The sequence below is a fragment of the Manis pentadactyla genome, chromosome 2 (genome assembly GCF_030020395.1).
Source record: "Manis pentadactyla isolate mManPen7 chromosome 2, mManPen7.hap1, whole genome shotgun sequence".
In the NCBI taxonomy this organism is placed as follows: domain Eukaryota; kingdom Metazoa; phylum Chordata; class Mammalia; order Pholidota; family Manidae; genus Manis; species Manis pentadactyla.
This window is the reverse complement of record NC_080020.1, coordinates 160,879,938-160,907,871: the sequence shown is the minus strand read 5'-3', so window position 1 is coordinate 160,907,871 and position 27,934 is coordinate 160,879,938. Positions and strand designations below refer to the sequence as shown.

Here is a 27,934-nt window from a genome sequence, read left to right as displayed (position 1 = left end):
TAAAATCTTTATTAAATTGGCAAGTTCAAAAATCTTGATAATAACCACTCTCAACAATGAAAGAGATAAACAGTTTTTTCTCACTGCTGCTAGGTATTAAGTTGGTATAATTTTTTTAGGAGAAAGAATTTAATAATATGTATTCTTTGACTCTTTCTATTAATTCACTCTTAGTAAACCATCACAGAGGCTGATATCATTGTTTTTGCTATAAGTATATTTCTGCTGGGATTGTTTATAATAGTTTAAAAACTTGAACAAATAATTGATAATAGAGTATAGACTAATAAGTGTTGGTACATTATGAGTTTTTACACCTATAAATATAACTTTATATAAAATGCTTCCATAACATAGAGATCCTCTCCTAGCTTATTAAGAAAATAATTTTAGGCCATAAATGAGTAGTATACTACTGCTTCTATTTTGTGAACATATAAGTATATTTTCACATTATATTTTTTCATATATATATGTTTAAAGACAGACTATGTCAAATATTAATAGTTACCTCTGGCTTGAGGGATTCAAGCAATTTTTATTTTTTCTTTGTGGTTTTTAATATCTTCCTAAATTTTCAACAATGAACAGTTAATAGATTGATAGTCAGGAACTAATTTTAAATTTGAGAAGAATTGAAGAAATCCTTCTTTCATAGCTCACTTATAACATGTCTTTGAATAATGCTATTGTGTTTTTTATAAATGATAGGCTTGAATTCTGGGGTCAAAAATACATTCAAGTGTAAAGACTTTTTATAGCTAACGATGTGACACAAAACGTAATTAGCCGATTTACAAGGCGGAGTTCATTTACACTTCTCTTGGGCGACCTAATAATGTGTTACCTTAACCTGTACCCTGATTATACCATAGTTTGATAAAATGTGGAGTAGGAGGCAATCCAGCTGTGAACACAGCATTTGGAAACTCAAATGTATTTTTTAGTCCATAAAATGATAATGGCTTTAATGAAGGCTGAACAGTTGATCTAAAATTATTTTCCTTGGGAGGAAAAATGCCTTAATTAGTATATTTGTTATGTTTTCTTCTCCTATGACTGTTATTCTTTTAAATCATGGAAAAACGAGAGTAGGCATCATGGGTTTAAGAACTCGGTACTTCACGATGAAATCTTATATTGCTGACCTCATATAAAGGCAGCCTGGGAGGTTTGTGGGCATGGATATGAAAAACGTAGTTTGCAAGATCTGTGCTCTCAAATGACTGGGAAAATGGTGCCTTGGTCATTCAATTCTACTGGGAAGGTGGAACCACAAGCTCAGGGAGAGTCGAGCGGTGGGGGCCGGGGAGCAGCTGACTGTCCAGAAGACCAACCTGCTCTCCCAATTTGCATCTGCCAGGTGCTAGATCTGCATTCTTGGGTTGTTTATTTAACTTTCAAGGAACCTTTCCTTGTTCCTTATATAGCATAATGTTATCAGAAAATTTTCTTTAGTGCCTAATAAGTGCTTTCAAAAAGGCAATAATGGCCTTTTCTCAGGGGACAAGGGGGGCATATTTCCATTTGAAACCCAAAAGCTCAGTCACTGTTCTTGCTTAGGAATATATTCATCGCTCTCGGAGTAGTTCAGTGAACGCTGAGCAGTTCACCTGGTGGTCCCTTCCTGTCGCCCTGCCCAAGCTGGGAGAGAGCCAGACATCTCTGTTGATATCTCAGGATGAACCTGCCCCTTACTGACCTACTTCTGCTACAATTACCAGCCATGAAACTCAGGTCCCATGTCACAACATAAAAAGTCAAAGAAAAGCCAAAGACCAACAGTCTTTTCCAATTAGCTGAGAGCTGGCGTCATTCTCAATGATTCTACCAAGCCAAATTTATTTCTCCCCTGTGTTCTACCTGTCTCTTGGGTTTGAACCAAGTTGTTAGGACCAGCCAAATCAATGATGCTCAAGCTCGTTGGCTCGAAACATTGGCACTTAGTGAGGTACTGTTGAGACAGGGACGGTGAGTGTAGTCAGAGTAGGGTGAGGGCCTCCGGAGAAAAGCAAGGTGGAATATTTAAAGTCAGAGCAATGAAACAATGGGCAAAGAAGTCCCCATTGAAACTCTGTTAAGCATTATGCAAAGTCAAGGTCACACTAATTCTCTAGAGAAAGATACCTAAAAATATAGACATCTTCAGTGAGATCAGTTAAAGGTCAAAAGGCCAAGAGCAACTTGGCCTGGAATATTTTGAGTGTTCTGCAAGGGTATCAGTATAACCTGCGACTCCGCTGTCAGCCCCAGCAATCAGACTATGACCAAGCCCACCTTGAGGACAGGGCAGGTGATGCAAGTCCACACCCCTAAGTGTTTTCATGTTCTCGAAAAATCCTCAACTGCCTATAAAATTCCGTAGACAACACACCACTACGAGCTCTCTTGTCCCCTCCTGGTGTGAGCCAGGAGTTCCATTCTCTCACTTTATTTATAAATAAAAGCCTGTACCTTGCTCTCCTACCTTGACTGTTTGTGAAGCTCATTCTTCAGCTCCACAAACAAGAACCCCAGCATCAGTGTGAGATGGTCCTGCATTAACACAAAATTGCAAAACAAAATGTTGGTGAGTTAAAAGTTGTTGTTTTTTCCTGGTGTCTCATTCCTGTATCTTATTTGCACTAAATTACATTATTCATGCATTTAGTAGAGTAGTATGACATGCTGTTTTTCAAATTAAGCCATGATTCCCTTGAATATTTCGAGATCTTTCAACTTCATTGAACTGTAAGTTTTATATTTCCATTCCTTTTCTTTGACTTATTTCTTTTAGGAGACAAAAATAATATAATTGACAAGGCTTCCCTTATTATGTTTCAAGGAGGAGGTTCAGAGTTTTTGAACCCTAAAAGGGTTCCACACCCAAACATTGTATTTCAGTAACTGGCACATATTTTCTATTTAATCATTATTTGTTGATTGAACAAGTAAATGGATGAAATATTGAAAGTCCATGACAATCACTTCTTAAACTTTGCAACAGATAGAGTAAGACAATTCTAAAATTATTAAATGATTATGGGAGAAAAACAAGTTTCACCTACTTGAGGATGCCTTTGCAGCTACTGAAGAAAAAGAAAGACAGAAACCAGCTTAAGGGCCCTTTTTCAGGCTTTGGAGAAGGGATTTGGAGGTAAGAGCTGATTTGGAATTACAGCTAAGTATATCCATCAACACAGTGCTCTAGTCCCAAAGGCCACTCAGAAAATGTTCTTTCTGATTGTTTCTAAGCTTTACTTTACTTTCTATCTCTTAGGCATGCCAAAATGAACAAAAGGAAAACAAGCCTCACACACATAATCTTCATTTGCCAGTAAATTCTGTAGTTCTGCATTTCACAGAGACATTTTTTCGCTGTATCATTTTATATATGAATCTGCATATATCTTAAGGGTTATTCAAGTGTGAATAGCCTTCAGTTTGAGGACAGTATTTTTATAAGGATAAAAATTCACAAATTAAAAAAGCTACATTGAATTAATTGCTATAATGAGATTCCAGAGGCACCAAGAAACAGGCAGGGAGTGATCTTGAATGATTTTTTTGTTTACTTTTGTTGAATAATAACCATCTTTAAAAAGCATTTTGTTTTATTTTAAGCTGAATGCTTGCTTTTTGGTCAGCTGAGTATTTTATATAAATCAAATAAAATTTAGTGATTCTGTGATCTTTAATTTGAGAAATCTCTTATCTGAATCAGTATGTATTGAGGTCACCCTGAGCAGAGCAACCCCATTATGACAGAAATATTAGGACAATGTGATGTGACATTGTCGAGTTTGGTGGCATGGAAGTGCTAAGGGGTGAGTTTTTCTCAGTCCTTGGTCCCCGCTGCAATAGAGAACTGGAAGACAGAGACAACAGTAGCGAGGCAGAGGGAAAGTTCTATTTGAATACACCCCAAGGGAGGTACGGGCCAGCGTCCAGGTAGACAAAGGCCTCCAATCTGCTAGGCAGGAGGCCTGTGTGCTGCATCCTGGTTAGGAGGTGCCTCTTTGACTGACAGGTGGGGTTATTTGATTTATAGGTCCATTCACAGAGCTGTCCCTCTTAGGGAGCACGTCCTTTCCACATGCCGAGGGGTGGTGTGGGTTCTTCTTAGATCCCTCAGTCAGGATCTGGTTGGGGAGGAAGTTACCTCCCTGCAAAGCCTTTGTGGTCTCCACCTGGGACCCCCAACCTGGGCCAGGTTTGGGCAGCTTCTTCCTTGAGTCTTATCTTCCCCTTTTCGGGCTGCTCACGTCTATCTTTCTATCTAACATTCCTAACAAAAGCAGTATTAGAGCAGTGTAGTAAATACATGCATTGTACATAGTGCTGGTTTAGGAAAATGCAATGATGCATCACCGCCAGTGAAGGATATATTACCTCCTGCCCTTCACCTTGAACTTTAATCACCTTTCAAAAGCCAGAGCTTCTTCTCTTCAGATATCTGCAGTCAATTTGCTGCTGAATTAATCTGTGGTCAGAATAAAAAGGTGAAAGAATTAAATCGCATTTTGAACTGTGGGATGTATTGTTCTTTCCATACTCATTAATGCCAGTAATGTGCATTGGCTTTTGCAAATTAAAGTGAAATTTTGAACTACTTGTGATTGATTCATTATGTTAGATGGACAAGTGAGAGGTGCTGTTAAATGCTCACATATGTGCATGCACAAAACACATCACACGATTGTGATATTCTTTTTTTTTTTTGTAGATAATTATTTTTTATTGAAGGGTAGTTGACACACAGTATTACATTACATTAGTTTCAGGTGTACAACACAGTGATAAAACATTTATATACATGACAATTCTAGGTTCCAGCTATCACCCTACCAAGCTGTTACAATATCTTGACTATATTCCTTATGCTATACATTACATCCAGGTTACTTATTTATTTTACCATTGGAAGTCTGTACTTTTTTTTTTTTTTTTTGTGAGGGCATCTCTCATATTTATTGATCAAATGGTTGTTAACAAAAATAAAATTCTGTATAGGGGAGTCAATGCTCAATGCACAATCATTAATCCACCCCAAGCCTAATTTTCGTCAGTCTCCAATCTTCTGAGGCATAACAAACAAGTTCTTACATGGAGAACAAATTCTTACATAATGAATAAGTTACATAGTAAACAGTACAAGGGCAGTCATCACAGAAACTTTCGGTTTTGCTCATGCATTATGAACTATAAACAGTCAGTTCAAATATGAATACTCATTTGGTTTTTATACTTGATTTATATGTAGATACCACATTTCTCTCTTTATTATTATTATTTTTAATAAAATGCTGAAGTGGTAGGTAGATACAAGATAAAGGTAGAAAACATAGTTTAGTGTTGTAGGAGAGCAAATGTAGATGATCAGGTGTGTGCCTGTAGACTATGTGTTAATCCAAGCTAGACAAGGGCAATAAAACATCCACGTATGCAGAAGATTTCTCTCAGAACAGGGGGGGTGAGGTTCTAAGCCTCACCTCTGTTGATCCCCAATTTCTCACCTGATGACCCCCCTGCGACTGTGCCTGTCTTAGGTTGTTCCTCCCTTGAGGAATCTTACCCATCTCTGGCTAACCAGTCATCTTCCGGGGCCATACAGGGAAATGTAGAATTGGTAAGTGAGAGAGAAGCCTTATTGTTTGAAATGGTTAGCTTTTTATTTCTTTGCATATTTATGCCCTGTAGCTTCTATGCCCAGCATTTGTCTTGAGGTATCTTTACCACTTGGAAGAATTATGATACTCGGTAAATTTGATATGAGGCACGAATTCTATTTAAGGGTTGTAATTAGGAAGGAAGAAGAAAAGCTATAGAAGTAGCAGGCGGAAGAAAACATGGGAAGATTGATTACTTCTGTGACATATTTTCTTGTAGAGTAACTTCAGCATGTATAGGTTTTAAGCTACTACTTAAATTGCGCACACACATTAACATAATAGGAGTATAGTTACATAACCAAAGCATATCTGTAATTACCAGCCATCTCCAGTGAAACCAAGATAACCAGTTAGGCACCTTAGGCATTTGTGAAAACGTATCTATGATATGGTGGATATTGTCCAACTGAACTTGAACAGTCTGAGAGAAATCAGACAAATTAAAACAACCCATTCCTGGGGAATGTTCACATCCCTTATGTTCTTTTAACAGTAAATAGTCTGTAGTTGTAAGATTTTGGAGTGCTACAATTTGCACTTCTCCTAATTCTTGGTTGAGTTCCAACAGTATAGATCCAGTCAAATTTGTTGTTTTACTGTATGCACAGGCCAGCTTAGATATCTCCTTCATTCCCATGGCAAGTCCAGGAACTGGTGGGATGAGTGCATCTCCAGCTGTAGCAGTGCGTGGATCTTTGTTGGGGTTTTTTGATGATCATCTTCTGGCATGAGTCTTCCAGAGAGTGCTGATGTTGGAAGTTCTTTTTCATATCATATCTTAGTTCATTTTCAGGGTAGCCCAATTAGGCTTTGATCTTCTGTATAAACAATTGTGATATTCTTTTACGTAGAAAACAATTCATTTGTACTCAGTGTTGATGGAAACACTTAAGAATAGGGCAAAGTGTGAGTATGAAGGCTATTAAAAGATCAGCTCAATATCTTCTTGCTGAAAACTCACTAACTCACTGTGGCGTTGGCCTTGACATGACCTATAGAATTTTATGTTGGCAGGAAACCAACTTTGGAATTTGTTCTGTAGCAAATCATTGTGGCTATGTACTTCCAGGAATTAAATCCTTTACGTTGCATGGCAGTGTTGCCAGAGATCGTGTAGGGGTCTCTTCTCACAGGAACCATGAAGGAGGCATTGGCCAGAAATTCAAAGCCATATGTTCGTCCTGTCAAAGGTGATACGGATCTGCTTACAAAAACCTTGCTTAGTGGCTCTGCCAGGAACCTTGTGGCTGTGTCCTGCCGGAAAGCCACTGCATGCATTACTGCTGCCAGAAATTGATGCTGCCCTGGGATAATCTAACAGCATTGAAAACTCAACCTCTGGGTTTCTACTGCTAGACTTCAACTATTAAGAGAGGCTGTGAGTGTATTACAGGGAAATAAGGCCTATCTGCCCTCTAGGGTGAGTGCGGGCCATCCTGTTGGCTTCCAATACTTAAAGCTAATTAGCTCTTTGGAAAGGATTCCTGGATATATTTTTCTTCCTTTCTTTTCTTTCCTGATGCACATGAACTCCAGATAATATTTTCCCCAAGAATGGACTTAGAGGATAGTTTTATTTATAGAGGGGAAAATGGACAGATAAAAGAAAATGTCAAGAGATTTTTGTCTACGGAAGAGTAGTTCCTATACTGTGAAATATATTAAATATCAACTTAGTGTTTGCTGTACAAAACTTAGAATAACAACAAAGTTTCCAGGTTTGATATTTATGGCACAAACAGTTCCCATATTCTGCAGTGTGGTCAATGTTACACACACACATTTTACTTTGAGATGAATATACCACAGTGGAGAGCTCTTCAAGTAACCCTAAGTATGTATATATCTGATATATTTGGGATCCACATTTTTTAAAAGACATTTCAATTTTAAATTAATGAATGTGTTTACAAAAGCTGTGTAAAACTGTACTACACAAAGCACCCTCCACAGGCTGATGCCAGGTTCTGAATGGTTTATCTTCGGTTCTCAAACAGGAAAGTATAGAAAATCAAGGAGAAGTGCTTAGAAATTTTAAAGCAATTTCATACTGCTGAAAAATTTTTTATTGTATTTTGTATGACATAAGTCTGAAATAAATGAGAAATTGAAAAAAAGGTCTCTACTCCGCAGATAGTTTAAGAAATGCCTGCTCTACAGATGGCGAACTAGTCACTATTATTAAAACAAATTATATTGTTTTAATACAAACCTCCACCCCATCTACTACTGTGATATAATAATATAGTCAAAGAACTCACATACCATTCCCAAGGATAGCTGCATGTTTACTTCCTCAAGTGCATGATTATGAGGATTCTCTCCTCATAATTAGACATTGCCAATCAATCAGACTTGATTGAACCATTCAATTCTCACTGTTCATGCAGACTTTGCCCATCACTTTTCTACTATTTGTTGCTGTGTTCTATAATCTTTGTCCATTTATGCTTGGGTACCTTGAAATTTCTATAGAGAAATGTCATTTTGTCAGCCAGTGACTCCAATGTGAGCCCCTTCTCCTTCTTACTTAGTCCATTCTGGGGAACTCAAAACAGATTTTGTAAAAAAATGTGAAGTTCTTGTGTAAGTTCCTTTACCAACATGGCTGATCCCAGTTAAGGACCAATATGTAATTTCCCATATTAGTAATATTATTCCCCAAGTTACTATGGTCCTTAATTTCATCAAAGGTATAGTGATGGCAGGTTCATGATCACATGGTTTAATGAGAATCAGTTCCCATAAATTTTGTAACATCCATTGGCTTTGCCACTCAGATTCTTAACAAATATGGATTACAAATCCTGGGACTGACCCCCCCCCAGGCTATATACAGTATCTGTTTTGTTTTCAAAATGAGTTACCCTTGAGTATCTAGTACACTTCAGTCTTTTACCCAATAACTACTTTTACAGAACCCACTTTAGCCATATCCCAAACTGAGCCCTGGGATTACAGTAAGCAAAATGGCAGACCATCTCTGATGTCAGGGCACTTACTATGCTGCATGGGAGAAAGATTTCAACAAATAATTACACAATATTACAACAATGCTATGCCAATCAGGAAAAAAGACTGATTAATTGAATTTTAGTATAAGCTGTATGATGGAATAATATACAGTTACTTAACATGATGACCTATACCTATATTATTTCCAATGAAAACATTTTCAGAACATACTATTTGGAGAAAAGCAGGTTATCAGAACATACATAATAAGTAAAATTATATTCTTACAATTTTAGGAGTATCAATGAAGAGAAGATAATATTTGGAATGAAATTCACCAAAATTTATGCTCACTATATAATAATCTCTGCAGGAAAGCTTAGAAGTCACTCTTCTTATATTCTTTGTACTTTCCTGAATTATTTTAATACTTTAGAGTAAACCTTATGAGTTCTACAAAAGAATAAATGTTAGTCAATTCTGAATGGAACTTTTGTCTTTTAGCTGTGTTTTGATGATGAAAGATTTTAATTTATCAATGCCTTTATAATTTCTCCCTTTGGTGTCATGTATAAAAAGACCTTCTCCAGAATAAATACTATATTAGCACTTATACTCTAGCTCTATTTTTGGTTTCATGTTTTACTATTAATTCCTTGATCATTTTGAAATTTTATTTTGATACATAGAGTTAAACACCTTCACCCAAAGAATTGGCTAATTATTTTGACACCATTTATGGAGTAACTTGAGTATTTAATGCTAACTTAGAACATCATATCATTCATACATTGAATAGTTACATACTCTGTGGTTTATTTCTAGGGCTTTCTATCTAATATATTTATCTGCTTGTCTAGTCAGTGGCCAGTATCATATTATTTAAATTATATTGTCTACTCACACCAGTTACGATGGACACCATCCAAAAGACAAATAAAACAAATGTTGGCGAGAATGTGGAGAAAGGGGAACCTTCCTACACTGCTGGTGGGAATGTAATTTAGTTCAACCATTGTGGAAAGCAGTACAGAGGTTCCTCAAAAAACTAAAAATAGAAATACCATTTGACCCAGGAATTCCACTCCTAGGAATTTACCCTAAGAATGCAGCAGCCCAGTTAGAAAAAGACAGATGCACCCCTATGTTTATCACATCACTATTTACAGTAGCCAAGAAATGGAAGCAACCTAACTGTCCATCAGTAGATGAATGGATAAAGAGGTGGTACATATACACAATGGAATATTATTCAGCCATAAGAAGAAAACAAAATCCTACCATTTGCAACAACATAGATGGAGCTAGAGGGTATTATACTCAAAGAAATAAGCCAGGCGGAGAAAGACAAGTATCAAATGATTTCACTCATCTGTGGAGTATAAGAACAAAGGAAAAACTGAAGGAAGAAAACAGCAGCAGACTCACAGAACCCAAGAATGGACTAACAGTTACAAAAGGGAAAAAGACTGGGTAGGATGGGTGGGAAGGGAGGGATAAGGGGGTGGGGGGGAGAAAGGGGACATTCTTATTAGCATGTATAATTTGGGTGGGTGCACGGGGAGGGCTATACAGCACAGAGAAGACAAGTAGTGATTCTACAGCACCTTACTACACTGACGGACAGTGACTGCAATGGCGTTTCGGGGGGGACTTGATAATGGGGGGAATCTAGTAACCACAGTGTTGTTCATGTAATAGATTAATGATAGCAAAATAAAAAAAATTATATTGTCTATATACATAATTGTGATATTCTTTAATGTTAAACTCCAAGTAATCTTTATACTTCTCTACCACTTTAAAATTTTCCAATTCTTTTTTTCAAATTCCAACATAACTATGTTTTCCCCTGGAATGAATAAATTACACAAAATTATTTGAGAGAATTACTGTACATTTTTATACTAAATTTGGAGGAATTTCAGAATAATTTTGTAAAATTTTCTAAAAAATGAATAATTAGGATTTTGACTTGAACTCAGCTTAGGAATCATTTTCATATTTGCATTATTCAATCTTTCTATTCAACAATACAATCAAACAATATCCTTATTTATTGAAATTAAGTATTGTTATTTTTTCAACATACATTTCTTATTTGTTCTTATAATTTTCCCATGCATTTTTACATTTCTTGTTATTATGCTGGGAATATTTAATCTTCTCTTAGTTTCTTTTATGTAAATATCTATTGTTGTGTGCACAATCTTTGCAAATTATCTGTCAGCAATTAGATGATCATGATATGCTAGCTAAATATTTACATGGGTGGATTTTTCGTATTTTTGTGAGCTCTGGAAAACTTTATAGAGCAGGAGCCTTTTTCCTCCTTTTGTTTCTTTTATCTTTCTCCAATATGAACATCTCTTCCCTTAAAAGTTCTTATCTGGCTATCTCCTTTTCTTCCCTTTTCCTCTAACTTCAGATGTGTGGTTTCACATTTGACCTATTGTTCTTTTAGTCCTAGAGCTATTTGATCTCTGCACAAGGAGCCAGAGGAAAAATTCTTGTTTCTGCTTTGAACATTGGGTTTAAAAATTAGATAGACCGTAATTAGCACAACCTCACAGTATGGGACTGGATGAAGTGGCACCACATTTAATAGATGAGTGCCAATTAGTTCAAGGACTTAGGAACAGGTCTCTAAAATGTTGAAGATTTGAAGACACATAATTCAGGCTTAAATTATATTGTTTTAATACAAAACTCCACCCCATCTACTACTGTGATATAATAATATAGCCAAAGAACTCACAAACCATTCCCAAGGGTAGCTGCATGTTTACTTCCCCAAGTGCATGATCTATAGAATGACAGCCATTTTCAAGGGTACTGTAAAATTCTAGCAATTCCAGAACCTATGTAGTTGGAAATCAAGTGATTCAGTTTTGCTTTAAATAATGATTGAATCCTCTCTATGTGCCAAGAACTGTTCATATTCCTAAGGACATCACGGTGAGCACACCGAGATCTTGGTCTAGTTGAGTTTATATTTAGAGGGTAGATCATAAGTACATAAATGCATAAATATTTTGGGTAATGGTAACTATCTCTAAAATAATAAAACAAATGAGTAAGGGAGGGACAGGTGGGAGATTGTTGCTACTTTAAGAATATCACAGGAGGCCTCTCTGAGAGGGTGGCTTTTAAGGTAAATGTTAAGAAGACAGTCATGCCAAGAGTACTATAGAGAGAGGACAGAGTAACTACAAAGATCCTGAGGCAGATGGATGCTGGACCTCCTCCAGGGACTGCAAAATAAGCCTGTCTTTCTGGAGCAGTTAACAGGGAGGAATAGACAGGAGCTCAGAGAGATAGCCAGGGGACTTATCTGTCATGCAGGAGAGAACTGAGCTTAAATGTTGCCTTCCTTCACAGACACCATGCCCTACCAGTCACAGTACCCTGCTGTCTGCCAAATAGGTAGTAGATGCTCAATCAATGTGACTTGAAATTAATATAGTTTCTCAAAAAGAGAACAGATCTTTAATTAGAGCTATTGTTTTAAAATATAAATATATGAAAACTAAAACAAAGTCAACTGTATTATTTTCTTCTGTGTGACAAAACATATGGCTTAGAAGCTGACTATTCTCCTGTTTTCTTTTCTCACTGATCCTAGAAAATGAAATATAATTAACTCACGATAAGAGTTTTCCATTTGGCTGGAAGAAAACACTGACAGGCAAAATTAAATTTCCCTTAAAAATGAATTGTTTCATTAGGAAAAACCCAAACATTATGGAGTGTTCCTATTTCCAAGAATAATGAGTCACATTTTTATTCCGTTAAAAGCTATTGAACAACTGTAGTGTTTTGAAATCTCAAGAACATCATTTGCATTCAATTTATGATTTTCCTTTTTTTAACCCTACTCCCATTATGGATGGGGTGTTTTTTTGTTCTCATTTTAGTAGCCTTTGCGTGCGCTGGATAATTTCTCTCTTTCTGCTTATCCTTACTAAGGAGCTGTTTCATCACAGCTGCCGTCATCTCGCTCACCATTCTCATCACTACCACGGGTTTCTACTGTTTCATGAGCTGTTGATCAGCTATCACATACCAGCTCCAGGTGTTATACTACAGAAATACTCCTATATGGTCTGGGAAAACACAGCTCCCCACATGGACCCTGATCATCATGGATCTCTGAACCTCCTCAATATCTGCCATTGTAAGGGCTGATGTCTGGGCCCCAAGACCCTGCTCTTGCATCAAAGCCCGAATCTGCTGTAGCTGACAGGTGACTATGGCGTACTGGTTCCAGAGTACTTTAACTATGACTCCTGCTTCAGTGAATCAAGCAGTCACATTAGCAGGCAATGTGCTATGTAAGCACTTTATTATCTTATTACAAGAAAAAATAAAGTTAACATCCTCGTGTAGTTGCTGTTAACTCTGTTTTACAGATGGGAAAACTGAGGCTCGAGAGATATTAAGTGACTTGCCCAAGAGCCCATGTCAATAACTGGCTTGAGTAAAAGTAATCTAGGACTGTCTGATTTGATCACCTATACTGTCAACTAGGACTTTGTTTCTCTGATATTAGAAGTTATGTGGGTACTTTTGGGGCATCTATATATTCTTTTCCATCTGACATAAAAGGAACAACAAAATATTTTTACTACCCTGATATCTACTGGATTTAGAAAGGACTTTCTGGGGAATGCTGATTTCTTCACGATAAGCCCTCAAGATCTATTGGCAAAATATTTGCTTACATTCTGAACTCTTGTTTAGAGATTTTAGTGCTAACTGGAGAAATATTTGTGGTAAGGACACAACAGTATTTCCACTAAATTGGAAGCTGAATAAGATTGTTATCAGGCCACTTTGTTCTTTTAATGTTAATTGATGAGTATTCTGCTCCACCCCCTCCCCAAAAAAGTGTTATGATGTTATCCAGGTAAAAGATCTTAAATATCAAGAGGTAATTGGTGGCTGCTATGCTGCTATGTTGTGGAGTATAGGTGACACCATGGATCCCTAGGGTACATGGTTTTACTACTAGGTTCAAGAATAACAAGTAGTGTAGGACTGCTGCAACCCTATACTGGGAGAACCACGGAGGGTTCAGATCTGTTAGGACTGAAGGCTTGGGACATCCCACTGTGGACAGATTGCTGAGCAGTTGAGGTGCTGGGTGAGGATAAAAGTAAACTTCAGTTGTTACAACAGACAGAAAATCATAAATCCATCTCTTTTGACTAGTCACAGAATTAAGTTGCAGAACTAATGTGCTATGCATGTGTTTTTTTCCTTCCCATGTGTGTATGTGCGTGTACATGTATGTGTGTTCATGTGTGTGTGTTGGAAAGCAGAATATGTCTTTTATTTTCTCTCATTTTACCCACAGTTGAGAATAAGGGGTCTGGCTACCTTTATGACTCAGTACTTCGCCTATATACAGATGGTAAGGGAACACCGATACCCACAGATTATGATGACATAGTACAAAACACGACTTTGAATATCCCCTCTTGGGAACAAGATGAGATGTTTTGCTTGCAATACAGGGTAGTTGCTTTAGAATAGGCAAGACCAAAGTTTTGAAGTATAAGAAACATATGTATTGATATATATTGATATATGAAGTATAAGAAACATATATATTGATATATGAACAACCAAAGATTTACACTGTGGTTAATGTTAATCACTGCTACCAGTCTATCATTGGGACATCCTCTGTGTTTAAGTCTTCATAGCAAACAGAACCCTCTGCCCCCTACAGAAACTGAGAAACCAGCCTCCCTTTCAGCAAGCTGACAGGCAAAGGATTTAAGTCTTAACATTTAGACACACTCTTTGTAATGGAGTCTGTAACACATGGAAGGGAGAGCACCGCAGACTCAGTTTTGGTGACGGTGGTGGGTCAACAGTAACAGTTTTCCAGATGCAACAGTGTACACGGTGGCATCTTGAATCCTCTGCATCAGTATCAGTGGAGTGACAGTGGCAGGGAACAGATCTCAGTGTACAGTTGCCCTTGAGTCCAGCTATTTCCCAAATATGATCTCAAGGATGCTTGGTGACTCTGTGTGTGACTTATCCTTTCAGAAAATTCCAGGTTTTCCTATTGCTTGCAATTAAAAACTCTAGACAGTATGTTGGATTTTCCTGTTGCATTTGGTTATTTCAGTGCAGATGTGGCAAGATGATGTCATATTAAACACACAGATTCTGATTTCCTTCGTGGACAGGGAGCTCCTGTTATTTTCTCACTTTGGATTTTTATTGAAATTCCAAATGCATCATTAATGAATTCTCTAGAGAAATATGACAGCCTCCAGCTAAAGTTGAAAAGTCAATTCTGATAAAATGAAACCAGTGCAGATGCCTGCTTTATTCTGTTTTTTTTTTCTCTCAGTAACTATAAATGTTTAAGGCTTTTGCCTCCCTAATTTAAATTCCCTGATTTAGTCTCAAACAATATCCCGGTGAAAACAATGTTTATTCCTATATAGTGGAGGCCTCCACTATCATTCTATTATAATGAGCCTGATTTTTAGTGAGTGCTGTGGAAGTTTCCAACTAATGAGATTAAATAATCTGAGCTTTCACCTCTTTCTCTTAACTAGATCTCACAATGATTTTTAAAGGTTAACTCATCACTGCTTCAGAGATCCATGTTTCAGGGCTATTGCCATCTCATTATCGAAGTAGATTTCATTATATCCAGACTCATTATGAGTTCCAAAATACAATGCTGTCTTCAACTCTTCCTCTAACATCTGGGGTGCTCTAATTGTTCATTAAACAGCCACCTCTGAGAGACTTGCACTTATTAAGTAGACCATTAATCTGCCTGCTTGGGGCTCTGAAAAACTATATGTTAATTTCCATTAACCTTGCCTTTCCTGTTGAATATTTTCAGCAATGTGCATCTCCAATAATGAAATAGTCATCAAATTCTTCTTGTTTTTATATCAGAGATCTCTTTACTAGAAAATGTTTGCTATTCATCATTGTTTTCCCATTCTCCCAAAAAGAAAAATGCCTGCTTAATATCTGGAGCACTAAGACATTTTTACTAGTGTCCTAAGACAATTATTTTCAATGTCTTTTCCCAAGGATTTAGTGGCAGGCTTGGTTCATGCTCTGATAAAATATCTACCTAGATTAAAAAAATTTTTTTTAACTGGAATAGGTAAGGGAGCAATTCTGCAGGTATCTTTAATTTAAAAACCATTCCATTCCTTTTAAAATACTTTTTTTGTCATTAGTTTTCATTACAAAATGACACAGACTTATTTAAATAGCTACATTTTTAGAGAAGTGTAAATATGCAAATTGAAGAATACAAAAATCATCCATAATTCCCTGAGTGATAGCAAGAGGTAACATTTTGGCGTTTATCTTTAGTAATCTATCTCTGGATCCTTCATCTGCTCATAGATTTATTCATTCATTCAACAAATGTTTTTTGAGTGCATCCTAATGCTAGGTTCAGTCCTGGCAATACAATTGTGAACAAAATAGAATTCTCAAAAAACTGCCCTTTGAAGGTGTAGAATCTATGTGAGGCAGATAAACAAATGCACACATTCACACCCACACAACAACACAATACATATTCTGTTAGTAACATGCATGCCCAACAATTTTCATGTCATAAAATATTTAAAACATTGTGTTTTTAAAATTGAAGTGGGATACAAGTAACATAAAATCAATCATTTAAAAATGTACATTTCCATGGCACTTGGTACATTCACATGGTGCAATCACCACCTCCATCTAGTTCCAAAACTTTTTCATCACCTCAAAAGGAAACTCTCAGATCAATGAAGCAGTCATTTCCTATTCCCTCACCCCTTCAGTCCTGGAAAACACCAGCTGGTTTTCTGTCTCAATATTTCTGAATATTCTTAATATTTCATATAAATGCAATTATATACAATTTGTGACGTTTTGTGTCTGTCTTCTTTCTCTTTCACTTAGCACAATGCTTTTGAGGTACATCCATGTATTAACACATATCATTACTTTATCTTTTTCTTCTTAATGGCTGAAATTATTCCATGGTATGCATTTACCACATTTTGTTTTTCTATTCAACAGATGATGGAAATTTGGGTTATTTACACCATTTAGCCATCGAGAATAATACTGCTATGAACATTTATGTGCAATTAATTGTCCGAATTCCTATTTTAAATTTTAGGTATATATATATCTAGAAGTAGAACTGCTGGGTCATATAGTAATTATATATTTAACTTTTTGAGGAATTACCCAACTTTTTTGTTAGTGGCTGCATTATTTTACATAACCAGTAGCAATCTACAAAGGTTTTAATCTCTCTGTATCCTGGTGAACATTTATTTTCAATTTAAAAAAATGATAGTCATCTAGCATGTGTGAATCTCATTATGATTTGATTTGACTACTAATACTGAACATTTTTCATGTGCTATTGGCTATTGATATATCTTTTTTAGAGAAATTTCTATATAAGTCCTTTGCCTATTTTTTGAGTTGTTTTTGTTGTTAATAGAGATATTCATGTATTCCAGATATTAGACCCTCATTAAATATATGATTTGCAAATATTTCCTCCCACTCTGTAGGTTATCTTTTAATGCCCTTGATAATATCGTTTGATACATGAAATTTTTTTATTAGAGGAAGTCCAGTTTTCTATTTTTTTCTTTTGTTGCTCATACTTTTGGTGTCATGTAACATAAAAATCCACTGCCAAGTTCAAGGACATGAAGATTTACCCCATGGTTTCTTCATTGTAAGGTAGGAAACCAACTTCATTCTTATATATCTGGGAAAATCTTAATATCCTCTTCATCTCATGAAGGAGAATTTTTCCGGATACAGAAATTTTGGTTGGCAGTTTTTTCTTTCAACATTAAAACTGCTGTCCCACTTCCTTCTGGCCTCTGTGAAATTGGCTGATCATCTTATTGAGGACCCCTTGTGTGTGAGTCACTTCTCTTGCTGCTTGCAGAATTCTCTTTTTATCTTTGGTTTTTTTCAATCTGATTTTAATGTGTCTTTGTGTTGATCTTTTTTTGTTTATCCTTGTTGGAATTTATTGAGATTCTTTGATGTGTAGATTCATGTCTTTGATCAAATATGGGTAGTATCCAGCCGTTGTTCCTCCAAATATTCTTTCTGCCCCTTTCTCTCTTCCTTCTCTTTCTTACAGCCCCTGGAGACCACCATTCTACTTTCTTTCTCTATGATGTTGAAGACGTTAAGTACCTCATTTAAGTGGAATCATACAGGGATTGTCTTTTTGTGACTGGATTATTTCACTCAGGGTAATGTCCTCTATGTGAAGCCATGTTGTAGCATATGTTAGAACTTCCTTCCTTTTTAAGGCTGAATATACTAATTGCTATATGTTTATTAGATAAAGCTCATTTATTGTGCTAAGTTCTTTGAACATATTTAAGATAGTTTATTTAAAATTTTGCCTATGCTCCCTCAGAGATAGTTTCTGGTAATTTCTCTGTGAATGGGCTATACTTTATTTCTTTTCAAGCATTGCACACTTTTTGGTAAAAAATGGATATTTGGGTGATAAAATGTGAAAACTCTGGAAATCAGATACCCCCTCTTCAGGGTTTGTTTTGCTTTGTATTGTAGCTATTTATTTAGTTATTTTCCCATAATATATTTATAAAGTCTGCATTCACATTTTTCACTTCAAATCAGTGAAACATGAAAGCTTACAGATATACTCGTGTCTTTCACAGACTTGTATCCTGGAATGCACCTACTTTTAAATTCTCAAGTACACATGGGCACTTCCTTAACTTCAAAAAAAGAAAAAAACTCTCTTTCCCTTTCTAAATAAAATATTTAGATATTTTGTTGTTTGCTATAATCTTAGGCCAAAGGCCACAGCAAGTTACTCATTTGCCTTACAATACTTTTTTTGGAAGGACTACTACTTTTCCACACTATGGGAATTCTGTAGTAGGCAAACCAAAGTCACGCACCTTGCACTAGTCTTCAGGTGTCCCCCAGTCATGTTAAAACAAGTAAACATAGTATTTTTTGAGAATAAGGTTTATTCTGTTCGCTGTGGAACTAGGGACAAGGGTCCCATGCTGGGAAATAGTCTGCCATCTTCAAGACTGCTGGCAAGCCAAGGAGGGAGTGGGGCGAATGGAAGCAAAAACACCAAGCGTTTCTACTGTTTCTAAGTTACCCTTTTCTTGAATCAGCATTGACTTGATTGCTGTAAGCCTTTGGCTGCCATCCAAGTTCTGACACAGTTAATTAGAATAGTTTTTGCTAGATTTTTCAATGTTCATGTGGATGGATGTATTCCTGGAGCTACCCTCTCTGCCCAATGTCCTCTTTCATCTAAAATATTATTTTCAATAACTGCAATTATCTTGTTTTTGAATATTTGAACTATAATGTAGATAATAGATGGTTAAGTTAGGTAATTTCAAATTTTTTGAGATTTGGGTAATTTTATTTAGGTCATTTCAAATTTTTTGAGAACAGCATAGGGAAGCTGTTCTGACATATCTAGACTGACATCTGGATTGAAATGTTTACTTTTCCATTTCTGCTTATGGGGTAAGTTACTTAAAAAACCTTAAGACCACAGTTTGTTTCTTGGGAAAAGAGGATGATCATCCAGAGTTCTTACCATTGTTGACATTATTAAATAAAAAATGCGTGCAAAGTGCTTAGCACTGTACTTAGTGTATTGTAGTGTTCTAAAAATAGTATAGAAGGCAATTGCCTCAATTCTTCTTTGCTTGTAGCTATGATTATTTCCTTAGTGTGAGTTTCTAGAAGAAAAGCCCCTGGAATAAATGGCATGTACATTGTTTAGAATTTGAATTACTATCAACAAGTTGTTGTGCCACTTTACTCATCTTTTGTGAACAGGTCTCATTTTCTGCTGTCTTGCCATCCCACCAGCTGGCTCTGCTGTACTCACACTGAGAGAAGACATACAAAATGACAGTTTCCACAGGTTCTCCCTGTACTCACTCAGACTTACAGGATCATTTTAGACCACTTCTCCCCTGCTTCTGCTTGTTTTAACAGTGACAGTTCAGTTCTGCTGAGGTGTTTCTACCCAAAAGCAGAAAGATACTAGAGAATCTGTGGGGGGTGGGGAGGGTGAAGAGCCTTTCCAGACTGTCACAGACATCACCCCAGGGAAAGCCGGTGGCAACCAAATTCCTCATGCTTTTCAGGACCTAATATTTCTGAGACATAAACACGTAGAGAGAGGCATTACATACTCCTAGGAGTACCCACATATTTGGCCACCACTGCTTTAACATATCATTATAAAAATGTTATATACAACCTCAGGATCCTTTCTAAAAAAGTAAAAGGAGATTATCTCTGGCAAACTGAGATATATGATCACACTACATACCAACTGTTATTTGGTTGTCTGTCTAGTCTCCCCTGCTGCATTCATCAAGAGTCTCTCATTTAGTTTGCAGTCAGTCTTGATTTTTTTTTTGAAGAAATGGTTGTATTTTAATAGTTATTTTTGTGGGGAAGTGATATGAGGCTGCATGACATTTTCAACTGCAAGTCATCCCTTTTCTGACATAGAGGCCAATGTAGTAAGCTGCATTATGGTTCAGCATACATACTCATTGCCCCTTCTTAAACACCCTCTTTTAGTGGCCCTCTTTGCAATATAACCCCAGGTCTTTTGGTGTCAAACATCAACACATATTTGACTATGGCCAGTCATTCGCTAGGGAGATTTAAGAGAAAATGCCCATACTCATTTCCCACAAATTCTGTATTGCCTCTGACTTACATTTTCTACATGAGACTGATAATGTTCTAGATAGAGACCCTCAGTAAGCCTGGATAGTGGAGAAAACAACATGAAACAGAGTCAGAGCCAAAGGATGATAAACATACAATTTCAGATAGAAACACAATTTTGTTGTGAGTCACTGAGATCTTGGTGGTGTTTGTTACAGTGTCATAACTTAGTCAAAACTGACAGCAGGGAATAGTTTGCCACCTGCTGGAAGAATAAAAATAGGTTTGAGTATTACCCCTTATTTGACACTGTCTTCATTTATTTGGTATTGTCTCCGTATTCTTGACCGGTTCTATTTCAATTATGTATCCCATATCCATTCTTCATATATGCACAGCTAAGGATAAAAGGCCCTACCTAGTAATGATCTATACCTCTAAATTGGGTACACTTCTTAAAGACTAGCTTCCTTTCTAGACCTAATAATGATCTATACATAGAAAAACTTGGAAAGGGATATCTTGACTACCATGGGAAACCATAATGATTATCTCCAGTGTTTCCATTCATATTAGAGATTTTTGTTTAGTTCCTTGCCCAGGATAGGAGTTTGGAAGGAAAGTTTCATTTTAGATTTTCTAAATTTGAGGAAATTTAGGGAAACTGGAGAAAAATTTCTGACTGCTAAAATTGTTGAAGTGAACATATTGTGGAATAAAATCATGTAGAGTATATATCTTAACTAGGTTCTTAAATTTTGGGAGGCAAAAGGACAGGAAATCTATTTCCAAATATAATCCTTAGTTGCTACCTTTACTTAAAGTATTATCTAGAGGTAAAATTTATCCAGACTTTATCTTAAGAGGCATGTATTATACTTGTATTCTGTGGGACTGGATATCTCTCTATCCTCTCTCATCTAAGAAACCCTATACAAAGTGAAATAAACCAGCCATCCAAAAGCCCATTGGGAATTTAAGACCTGAATACAGCACGAGTTGCACAAACAGAAAGTCAATAAAGCTGATTTCAGTGACTTCTGAAAAAGGTCTTTTCTTTTTTTAATCTTATATTATACCTTCCGCAAGCTATTGGATAATGCCTGGAAATATTCCATTGGAAATTGTGATGAGGTTTTATGGAAAGAACACTAGGTTGGAAATTCGATAATGTGAATTCCAATTCTGAGTCTATCCTACTTAACCTCTTTGGATTTTAGTTTTACTCTTTGTAAAATGAAGTTATTTGATGAAATTTTTCATATGCTGGCCTAGCCACTAAATTTTGAGTAGGACTCTGGACATATCAAACTACTTTTCTCACTGAAAACGCCAATGTTTGAGTTAATTTCTAAATTGGTGTTATTTTTGAATGGGAAAAGACTTAAGGAGTCACCTAATCTAATATCCTAACTTAATAGACGAGGTCTTGCCTTAGAACAAAGACTGGAAATTTAATAGCAGAGGAAGCTGCGCAGCTCCCTCCTGGGCTAGAGAACGCTTCCTACCACCACTGCTGCACCTCTGTTCTCATTAGTGTATTTCTAATAAGCTAGAACACTATTATTTTCTCCTTCCACTTTCCTGTCCCTGGCTGCCAGACCGGGCTCCTTTCGTGAAATATAAAGCTTTTCTGGAACAAGATGGATCTTAAGGAAGACTTGTGAAACAGCAACGGACACTGGCGGCGGTTCTGCTGGCAACAGAGGGGCAGGAGGGGGCGGAGGAGCCCGTCAGTGTTTGCAGCCCTGCTGAACGGTACGGAGTATATGTACGGAGCATATGCAAGCCTTGTGCTGTGCCTTATCACTTAGAGGAGGGCTGGCAGATTTAAGTAAACTCAAGCTGTCTCTTCCAGGTAGAGGGGGAGGATATTTACATAACAAAGAGAAGTGCTGGGTGCCTTTCTCAAGGTTCAGAGCATGAGGTAGAGACCACTCCAAATGTGTCCCTTTATGCCTGAACTTCTGGAAAATTGGAGTGGATATTATGACATCAAGTTTGCTTAGACTCTTAGTTCTTAGTGATTTCATCTGTGTCCTTCTAGTATAGTAATATAGGAGGATGCAATTTGTGAGAGAAGGGAAAAAAGAGAGACAGAATATAATTAAACACAAGGTTTTTCTTGAGCTTGATTGAGTGCTTTAAAATCTACAAGACCTACTTTGAATGACAGTCCTAATACTGACAACAAATCGTGTTCTCACCAGGTACCTGTTAGTCATAATTTTTCCAGAAAGTAGCTCAGAATTCTTTTAGAGGAAAGCAGTCCAGAGTGAAATCTTTCCGTATCAGAGCTCTTTTACTGGCCATCTAAAGATTCATATATCTTGGAGACCATCAGATATGCTATTTTTCTGAAAACATGTAACAGTCGGTTTAAGCTTTGAGTTTAACAAAGAAAACATTTCTAGCAGTTCCCAACAAGGATAGGATTATATGCAAATTCTTTTTAACCACACAAATTTCTTATGGCAGAGGTAATGTAATATTTTTATGAAACAGTTAAGTAATTTCACAGGGGAAAGTTCAACTATATTGTTTAATTCAATGATCTTTACTGAGCATCATCTGTGTGCCAAGCATTGTGCCAGGTTCATCATTCTAGAACAGACAAAAATAGGTAATAAAAATAGTAGAGAGAAATTACTGAGTACTTACTATGGGCCAAGCATCTTTTGGTTCGTTTATGCATTTTTCAGGTATTAACTCAATTGCTCTTCTCAATAGCCTAATGATGTAGGCATTATTATGAGCCCCTATTTCATTCATGAGGACACTTAGGTATAAACAGTTTCAATAGCTTTTTTAAGAAAATTCAATATTTAAATGACAGAACCAGGACTCAGGTCAACTTCCAAATGTAGGAAGAATATTTAGAATATATTTAGAATATATTGGTTTGTTTGAAGGATTGCATCATTTCTTTCACGGCACACTGGATTGTATTGGTTCATCCCACTGAAAGGCTGTGAGGAAGTGGCTGAGACCCTGCAGGCTGGGCATGCACTCCCAGTGCTAGGAGGCCAGGACTACCTCTAGCCTACTTACACCAGAGTTTATATGTTGTGACAAGCAGGACTCACCCAGTTGCTTCCTTGTCTTTCGCTGCCTGTCCCTTTTCTCATCTTGGATCACTCATTTCTCTTGACTTTCCAGAGAAACAGATTTCTTGCCACATTTTCTCTCCTGTATACTATTTTGGGGGACAAGTATAAGGCTCAGAGGGAAGGGTAGCCTCTGGAGTCTTTGGCCCTGGAAGGAGATGCAGACATACTAAAATTCCTTAAATGTTAAAAAGTCAGTATTATTAAATGCAAAATACATCATCCATTTATCCTACCCTAAGGGTAGAATGAGTTATTTCTGAGAACCAATTCTAGAGCTAAGAACCCAATATATAAGGAATCTGATTTAAATTGTTGAAAATATTTCAATATAAAAATTTTTAAGTACTTGACATTTGTGAAAATGTAAACAAAGAGCATAATTAACATGTCTTTTAATATGTCATTCAAAATAATTAAAAACCCTAGGCAGAATTATTATGAGGTACTTCGCGGTATGAGTTCTAGAGCAAAGATGGTCTTATTTTAAACTCAAGTTTCATCTTTTCCTTTCTGTGAAACCATCGACAAGCAACTCCTTGTTACTGGAGTTCACTTTCCACATTAATGAAAATGGGGCCAGTTTAGTGTTTCTCAGATTGGTGCTGTGAAGATTAAATAAATGACTGCTGGTAAATCACTCAGGGTGGTAACTGGTAGTGAATTATAGATAAATGTAGAGAAACCAAGAGAATACCCCAAGGATGGATGAAATCACTGTAATGAATGGTCACGGACACACTGCCGTCAAAGGTGTGAAACTCCACAATAAATTCCTAGCATCACACTTGCCTGTTGTTTGCTCGATGTTTTCTACACTAATTGGATCTCAGCCCTATGGTTCTTATCAGAAAATTCCTACACGTTGAGCCAAAAGTCCTGCCAATTTTCTGACTTCCCATGGTTTGCACAGGGCATGTGATCAATACCCCAGGGCAAGCGACAAGCTTTAATATTTAAGTCTTGTCATGGGCTTACCTGAAATAAGTAGTCGATTATTTGAAATAATATTTGTACAGCTTTTACAGCATCAAGATGCTTTCACTATTTGATCCAATAACACATTAGCATCTCATTGTCCCAGCAGTCCTGTAAGGAACCCAGAATTGTCTACATTTTAAAGATGACAGGTTAGAACCACTCAAACTTGAACCCAGATCATTGGATTGCAAATGCTTAGCTTTTAAACTTCAACTGGCCCATGGAGTAATTAAAAAAATAAATAAATATAGTTTCAAGTAGATGTTTTCTGTCAATGTGACAAAAATACTCATAGAATGCTCTCAAAGCCCAGGCTCTCAGTGTTCATCACAGAACTCATTTGAAGCCTCAGCTGTATTCAAAGTGGGCCTATTGGATTTGCCTAATATCTAAACCTGACTCATTTATTTAGTTTGGGCATTTTCTTTCCTTCATAAGTAGCCTGTTGAGGACAATTTGGGTGTAACGATGGTCACGTCCTGCCAAAGGATGGCGAAATACTGAGATATCTATGCACAATCAATCATGCAAATACAACATATGCCCATATGTCCAGGGACCAGAAGAAACCACACCACACCTTGAGCATGCTGCACACTCTCACTAAATATTTATTCTTGATTGATGAATTGCTTAAAATATGACCAAGTCATGGGAAATTGGGCAGGGAGCCAGGAGAATTTTAATGAGCTTGGCTTTTTGCCCATTCCAATTGTAATGCCTGCACTTCTTTCCACACTAACATTTTTAAGGTTGTGAAATGCAACCTGTCATCTCATTTACCATTTGGCACCTTAGTTTTTGTTTTTTTGTTTTGTGGCTTATACTGAATTTGTAAATAAATTCTATATGTTGACTCTCAGCAAATGATTTTTGAACTACAATGTACAAAACAGTCCCCTTGGGAAGCCTATTAAAAATACATATTTCCTATTAGTTCTCACCTCAGAGATCTGGATGAGACAAAGGAATGTGCACTTGTAGAACAGGTACATGGTTGGGGCCAAATGGTAAAAGAGATGTTGTACAGAAATCTGTCTATCCACTTTCAGAAGGGGACTGGAGGTATTAATGACACACTGTCCTAATAAAGTGCACTCTCATTTTTCATAGCAACTTTAACACAAATCTTATCATTAACCAACTAGATCTCTGATGATTACCAACACCATCAGGTGATTTTATTCATTAATTATGGTACATAATTCTCCAAACCACTGAGGGTTTGATCCACAAAATAGTTGTTGGGTTCACATCAAAAATAAGCCTTGGTCATCATTAACATGGAATAAATATTCAGTCCTTTAATGAAGGAAATAAGGAATTTTAATAATTAAATTCTGTACACATAATGATTTATCGTTTTATTTTTTGTAAATATTAGGTGCATCTTTTCCATGAATCATGACTAAAATCAGGAAAGGGGGGTGTAGGGCATAGACAAAATAAGAAAGAAATTTTAAAATTTATTTTAATAAGTATACTGGAAGTTAATTTTAAGTAAAATTTAGTGAGAATTTAATGGTCTGGTGACAATATTGAGACTCATTACTTAGCTATCAAATTGGAACATAGCGAACATTAATGTGTCTCAATATTATCACCAGATCAAATTTTAATATTAATTTGGTTATCAAATTTGAATATAACAAAGTATCTCCTATTAGGATACTATTTTGCCTGTGCCAATATTAGTGATGGTTGATTGGATTATTTTCTCTACAATTTTTTTTCCTTACATTTCTTGACAACGTAATTCAAGGATTAACATACAAGTCTGTACTTTGTTATAGTCCTTTAACAGATATTTCCTTCCATCCATCAAGGTTGGTTGCATTTAGGTTTTTTATAACTCAGAAATATATTAAGCTATCTGTCCTGAAAAGTTCTCAGTTGTGTGTTGTGGTCACCCACAGGGTGATCTTGTCCAGGAACCACCCACCACTCCTGCAGGGCTAGACCATGTGTCAGCCTCACAGCATCACTCCCTGCCTGTAGCTAGTAGGCCAGGGTATAGACCCTGAAGAACACTGAGCTGATCAGGTTTTCTGTTCAGGAAATTGGGATTGGGACCAAATGATTGTACTCTCTGTCTGTGCTGCCTCAAGTGGAAGAGGTACACAGTCCCTCTGTGAACTGAGAAGCAGAGAAAGTTCTGCAGAGATAAAAGAGCAAAGCAAATATGACTCTTAAATGTATATTTCCACATGGACCTCTCCTCTGAACTCTAGGTTGTACATAGACAGCTGTCTACTTAACATCCTGACTGAGAGGCCCAAAAATGTTTCTAACGCATGTCTAAGCCTGAAATTCCAATCTGCCTTTCCAAAGGTTTTCCACCTGCATTATCCCCCATTTCACTTACTGTAACTATATACTTTGTGCATCTCACACATGAAATAGTGTCATGCTTTACTCTTCTTTTATCTCATGACCCATGATTATCAGTGAATCTTTATTTCTTTAAAATATATTCAGTCAGATCACTTCTCACCATCATTACTGCTTAGTTCCCTTGTCCAAGCTCTCTTCATCACTCAGCTAGGTTATTGCAATGGTCGGCTAACAGGTCCCCATTTTGCACCCTCTGCATTCTATTCTCACAAAAGCAGCCAGAATGATCCTTTCAAAATGTAAAATCGTGTAATTTCACTCATCAGAGTCCTGTGACACTTCTCCAGTTCATTCATATTAAATGTCAAATTCATGTCTACTGCCTAAAAAGCCCCCCTTAGAACTTGTAAACTGAAAGCACTACTAATACACAGAGGTACCTTAATGGCCTAACCCTGGTCTTGTAAGACTGGTTTTTCACTACATAGTGACTTCAGGCAAATCCTTCAAGTTCATCTAAGTCTTGGTTTGCTTGTCTGGAAAATAAGACTGACATCTGCTCTGCTACTTTCAAAACATCCATTTGAGGATCAAATTGGGAATATCTGCACATATATAAACAATCATCATTGGAAAGAAACACAGATGTTGTACTTTGGTATTCAAATAATAGGAAGCCTACAACATCCAAATAATGCAGCTCTTAAGAGTCAAGAAAGCATGTCAGTTTAGTTTTTACCTTCATTAAACTACTAAATTCTCTTAAAACTATTCAAAATATAAGTGAATTTGAGAGGAAATCTGAAAGATGGTTGCAGTAGAGGTTGGGGTATGATCAGATTAACACATATAGAAAATAATGTATACAACCAGATTGCCATTTGTTAATGTAATATGAAAAAAATTAGTGAATCAAAATACATACTAGGGTCACCTAGATAGCATATTCTTTCCACAGATAGGGTGAAAGGAAGGATGACCTAATCAGAAGGGAATTTTGTTTTCCTATTTGAAACAAAATATGTAATCAGTCAGTGTACAAATTTTGGTATACTTTGTAAGTTTTCCTCAGGTGTCTGAATTTGGAAGATGAATAAAGTATAATTTTGTCTCTACTTCTGAGTTTTGTTTCAACAAGAGCTATTCAATGGTGTCAGATGGTGATACAAACATATAGAG

General features: G+C 36.6%; 1 long non-coding RNA gene across 1 annotated transcript in view; it reads right to left on the bottom strand.

The window, feature by feature from the left end:
- The window catches only part of LOC130682566 (uncharacterized), a 61,221-nt gene that overhangs the window by 24,684 nt on the left and 8,603 nt on the right, over positions 1-27,934 (bottom strand). The window contains exons 2-5 of the long non-coding RNA XR_008995776.1: positions 24,419-24,529; positions 23,420-23,588; positions 22,548-22,690; positions 4,372-4,462 (exon numbers count right to left, since the gene is read on the bottom strand). This is a non-coding gene — a long non-coding RNA (uncharacterized LOC130682566). The remainder of the gene's footprint in view (positions 1-4,371; positions 4,463-22,547; positions 22,691-23,419; positions 23,589-24,418; positions 24,530-27,934) is intronic.